The following is a 6,000-nucleotide window of genomic DNA, read 5'->3' as shown; positions in this document are numbered from 1 at the left end:
CTCTCTCATCTAAAGAGGCTGTTTCACCTCCTCAGCAATGCACCCAGCTCCACCCCCAGCATCTTAGCATCTTCAACGAAAGGACACTCCTGCATACATGCTGGCCTAATCCTATCAGCTCCTGGGCACTGAGCTGGGGCTCAGTCAGGACTGATGTCCCATCAGCACCTGGCACTGTTCTGGGCTCAGTGTGGGAAGGGGTAATGTCCCCATCAGCACCTAGGCAGCATTGCTCTGGGCTCAGTAGGTGGAAGGGATGATCCCCCCATCAGCACCTAGGCACTGCTCTGGGTTTTGTGTATGGGGGGTGATTTTCCCACCAGCACCTGAGCACTGTGCTGGACTCACTTGGGGGTGATGCTCCCATCAGTGCCTGGACATTATGCTAGGCTCAGTGCATGGGGGTGGGGGAAGCAGGAAGGGATCATTGTTCCCATCAGCACCAGAGCACTGTGCTGGACTCAGTCATCAGCATCAGGGCACTGTGTATGTGTGTGAGGTATGACCCTTTTTACTCCTGTCTGCTCTTCCTTTACTGTTCCAATGTACAAGGGATCCAACTAGGCACTTTGACTGTGAATGACCAGCTCTTGCTGAAGTTTATGCTCTTCACCATGTAGCTGGTATCCAACCCACCAGATCTGCTGTGACATGTCCAGACAGTAAGGGTAAACATTCCTTTACAGCTTCTGATTGAGAAGTGTTTAATTCTAACCCAACTCGTTGAAAATGGCAGCACTATTAATCCTCATGAATTTGCTCATTTCTCTGTGTTTGGCTGCTTCTTAGAACAGAGGAAATAAAAACTGTTTGAGCTCAGAGTGAGCATACACTCATCTGCAAGAGAAAACAATTGAACAGAGTAAAGTGGAGGCATGTGGGTGCAGGGGATGACTGTGCTAACAGCTGCTAGAGAAGGGCTAAGCTCTGCTGGTCTCTCCAGTCTTGGCCTCTAAAGCAGAGTGTCGGAATGACAAGTCTACCCTCTGCCAGTTTCACAATCTTCCCAGAAGAGCCAACCAGTCAGCAGCATTGAAACACCTTAAACAGTGTTAAAGGTGCTGGTCTCTGTCCATGAGCAAGGAAAACAAGCACGACCCTCTTTGGTGCTCCTGTTACCCTAGAAAAAGAAGTATCATTGACTCCGGAGTGCTTGTGCCAGAGAGAGTGCTAGGTACCTGAGACCTGCCATCTTTTCTGGGGTAGCCTGTGTTCAGTCTGCTGTCTTCCTTCTTAGTGATGAACATGTTGGTGGCCTCTCTGCTGGATGATGCTCTCCTCTATTTTCATTCCCAGCTACATATCAGGGTAACTTATTGTTGAGCAATAATTTATTTGGTCCTATTAAAGACTAGTAGGCAAAGGGCAGTGGACCATTAAGAGAAGGGACTTCCCAACCAGATGGTCATTTCCCAGGAGGCTCATTGGCATGCCCAGTGTGGCTCACAGGGAGTAGTTATTCTATTTGCCATCATTGACAAAATACCCAAAAAAACTTCTCCTGGGAGCAGGAATGTATTTGGCTCATGCTTTCAGGCTTCTCAGGCCACCATGAAGGGTATAATAGATATATCACATCACCCCAGCCAGGAGACTGTTGTGCTGGGCACTTGCTCCTTTTTACCCCTTGGGAGGCTCCCAGTCTATGGAGTGATGCTGCCTCTATTCAGAGATGGTCTGGTCCTCCCCTTAGTTAATCCTTTCTGGAAACCCAGATGCCTGCTTCACTATCTCACAGGTGCTTCTCATTTCAAGCAAGTTGACAAGTAAGCCTCACTCAGTATTGTCCCTATCTTGTTGCAGATCAGAGGGTCCTGTGTTCAAAGTTATAGCTCTTACAAATTGAAGCAGAAAGCAGATGATGCTGAGAGTAGAGATGGGTGAGAAATATTCTGGAAAACTAACACTTGTGAAAAAAATGCTGATGCCTCTTTGAGTCAGGAAAGGCCATCAGCTCTGTGGGCCACCTCCTGGACAGATATGAGACCAAAGAGACCATTAGAGTTTGGTCCTCCTCTAGCAGTTAAAATAAGTGAGCATGGCCTTACAAGGGGCAACTTGAGGTCCAAGAGGCGGGAACTTATTATGGATTCAGTGTGGTATGTACCCATTAGGCTCATGTGATGGGCGATGTCCTTCTGTATATGTGTTTCTCTTATTGGTTGATGAATAAAACACTGTTTGGCCAATAGAGGCAGGAAGATAGGCAGGACTAAGAGATGAGGAGAGTTCTGGAAAAAGTAGGCAGAGGGAGATTGCAAATGAGACCCCTCTCATTTGTAGCCACCAAAGGACAAACAGGTCTGGACATTCTCCGGTAAGTTAGGACCACATGGAACTACTTAGATTAATAGAAATTGGTTAATAATTAAGACAGAGCTAGCCAATAATAAGCTTTGACCATGGGCAAACAGTTTTATTATTAATATAGTGTCTTTGCGTGTTCATGTTTGAACACTTGGTCTCCAGCTGATGATACTGTCTTGGAAAGTTGTGAAACATTTAGGGATTAGAGCTTAGCTGAGGGAAGTAGGTAACTCGGGGCAGGACTTGAGGTACTACATCCTGGCCACTTCATTTCCCACCACAGTTTCCTAACTGCAGATGCAATGTGACCAGAGGACTCACACTACTGCAGCTGTGCCTTCTCCACCACGGTGAGCCTAAACCAACCCTCAGCCCCACATTTTAGGATCCCATTGTCAGAATAAATCTGGACAGAAGTAGTCATGCCTCCTCCACAGCAAGTAACAGCAAACTTAACCCACAAGTAGTCATAGTAATGTGATCTGTTCTATGTTTATTTTATTACAATGGAAAAATAAAACCACTCATCTCCAACTAGTGAGCTACAACATCAGAAACGTACATCTATGGAACAGTATGAGTTGGAGAAAAGGAAGCTGTCTTGAGTCATGTCAGACTCATTCATATTCTACCCCCTTCCTCACCCTGCCATGCTCTTTCCCAGAGTCTCACAAGCTGGTCTGGTACTCACTGCGTTGACTCAGAACTCAACGGCAACTCTCTGCCTTAGCCACACACATGTTGGTATTATAGATATGACCACCATGACTGGCTTCCAAACATGGTAGACTGCCATCCAGGCTACAGGAAGGCCTTTACATATGTAAAGGATGAAAAAGTAGCAGCTAGGAAAGAAGATGTCTCCACAGTTTATCAAGATCATACAAGAAATAGACTATGAGCAGTCCTCATCAGTTGGCCAGCAGGTAAGAGATCTGTCTGCAGGCTGGACTACCACTGTGGCCACCCACTGGATTCTGTTCCCCACAAGACCCATCAACCTCATCATCCTCCCTTCCCCACAACTTCAGCAGACTCCACAGGCACAGGTATAGCCCACACCAGTCAGAAAAACAGGAACAAATACTGGATATAGGCACAAAACCCCCACAAGGCCCAGGTGAGACACCCTACTGGACCTGAAGACATCCTAGTCACCAGAACTCATGGCCATTCAGGACAGAAGACAATAAAGGATACAGATAATAAAGAGACAAAGACAAAGAAAGAATCAACACCTAGCCCTATAATCATCCCAAATCTGTATGTGGGAACCCCATTGTAAGAACATATTCAGTATCAGAAAGGGCAATATGGCACAACCAGAACCCAGCAATCCTATGACAAGATCTGAGCATTCCAATGCAGCTAAAGCACAAGAACAAATAACTTTATAAAGATGATTGTTTTTCTTGGATTTTTAAAGGGGTTTATTGATTTTTTTTCCTCAATTTCTTTTAGGGAATTTTTCACTTCCTCTTTAAGGGTCTCTATCATCTTCATAAAGGTCATTTGGTCTTGATTTAATTTTGGTCTGTGGTACCTATCAAGGACACTTACTCAACTATGTTCATAGCAGTGTTATTTATAATAGCCAGACTCTGGAAACAGCCCAGATAGTCCCTCAACCAAAGAATGGATAAAGAAAATGTGGTACATTTACACAATGAAGTATTATTGAGCTGTAAAAAACAATGACATCATGAAATTTGCAGGCAAATGGATGGAGCTGTCTCGATGAGGGGAGCATTTCAGGGTTAGGGAGAAACTTGGTGCCTGGGAAACTCCTAGGTATCCACAAGGATAATTCCACTTAAGACTCCTAGCAATAGTGGACACATAGTATGAACTAGCCACCTCCTATGATCAGATTGGTGCCTGTCCTGATTGCCATCAGAGAGGCTTCATCCTGTAACTTATGGAAACAAATGCAGAGATCCTCAGGCAAATTCTGGGCTGAGCTATAGGAATCCTGTTGAAGGAGAGGGAGGATTGTATGAGCTGCAGGAGGAAACTCACAGAAACAACTAACCTGGGCTCAGAGGAAGGAGTTCACAGACTCGTGACCAACAGCTAGGGAGCCTGCATAGAATTGACCCAGGCCCTCTACATGTGTTGACAGTTGTGTACCTTGGTCTATTTGTGGGATTCCTAGCAGTGCGACCAGGGCCTAACACTTGAGCTGGCTTTTGTGAACCTATTCCTCTTACTGGGTTGCTTCACCCAGCCTTAATACAAAGTGAGGAGCTTAATCCTACCTCAAATTGATATGTCATGTTTTGTTGGCACCCACGGGAGGCCTGACATTTTCTGAACAGAAACAGAGGAGGAGTGGGTGGGGAGAGGGGAACAGAAGGTGAAAAGGGAAGGGAAACTACATTTAGGAACTAAAATAAATGAAAAACTGTAATAATTAATAATAATAAGAAGAATACTATATAACATCAGCCATCTTGCCCAGTGATAACTCTTCATTGAACCCCATGTTTGAGCCTGGAGCTACTAACCTGCAGTAGATTTTCAAGGCTTTTTTTAATTGTTATTATTTTAAAGCAATAGTGTTTGTTTTTGTTTGTTATATATATAAAACATTTATCATATTTTTAAGTGGCATTGATCATTCACAGGGAGACAAGGTTTATCAGGAACATTGATCCCTAAGGGACCTCTGGGGTGTCTTTTGCACCCCTCATTCTGTTATTGGCACATCTAGTGACAGAATCACTGTGCCAGCTGTGTACTCTAACAGCAAGATCTGGTGCAGTTCTACAAGGTGAAGGAAAGCAGGCCCAGCACTCAAGGTGATTTTCCTGATGGTACATTTTGATGGAGAAATGAGTCAACCACATAGTACCTCTATACATCAATGCTTATACCCTGAGGTCTTGGACACTTAACAAGAGCTTAACATCTCTCTTCATTTGTTATGCAGGCAAGTTCAAGCATATATTGAATAGAAATTGCAAAAACCAATCTATGTCCCTGTTCCCTGTTATAAAATCAAAAGGTAGTAACATCCTTGTACCAGGAACTGCATAGAGCTCAAAACGAGTGTCTTCTTCCTGAACTGATGCAAACTTATGTTTTCTGATAGCTTTGCGTTAGTTAGGTGTGAGCCATGACTAAGTTCTGACCTGATAAAGGGACCCTGAGCATTGTCTTTTAGGCTACAAGACTCCCTCACTTTATCTCCATTCCTTTTTGCTTTTCCCCCTCCTCTGATGCTTGTTGAATGAAGACTTCAAGACCCATAAGGACTATGGAACTATAATCTGGGGAAGTGTGTTCACTGGCTTGCATGATTTTATCCATAAAACCTATTCCTTAATGATACAAGGAGCTTCCAGTAAGCCGATCATAGACAAATGATTTTAAAGATAATGATAGCCATTGTAAAACTAGGTTTGTGTTTCTATTTGACACAACCTAAAATCACTGGGAAAGGGGACCTTTATGAGAAGTTGTCTAGATGAGGATGGTGTCTCTGTGGGACACCATCTTGACTATAAGCTGATGCAGGAAGACATATCCCACATGGGATCCTGACAGGAAGAAGCTAGATAAGAACAAGCAGGAAGCAAGGGAACATTCATTTGTCTCTGTTTTTAGCAGTGGGTGTGATGTGATTAGCTGTCAGAATCTGTTTTGACTTCTTCTCAATAAGGGACTATGGCCTGAAATTGTAAACCAAGT

At 44.1% G+C, this 6,000-nt stretch overlaps 1 pseudogene; it reads left to right on the top strand.

The window, feature by feature from the left end:
* Positions 1-3,164: 3,164 nt before the first annotated feature.
* LOC127223887 (replication protein A 32 kDa subunit-like) overlaps positions 3,165-6,000 on the top strand; it is a 37,474-nt pseudogene continuing 34,638 nt past the window's right edge.

Source organism: Phodopus roborovskii, unplaced genomic scaffold (assembly GCF_943737965.1).
Source record: "Phodopus roborovskii unplaced genomic scaffold, PHOROB, whole genome shotgun sequence".
Classification (NCBI taxonomy): Eukaryota; Metazoa; Chordata; class Mammalia; order Rodentia; family Cricetidae; genus Phodopus; species Phodopus roborovskii.
The sequence above is the reverse complement of the archived record's forward strand: the minus strand, read 5'-3'. Positions and strand labels throughout refer to the sequence as shown.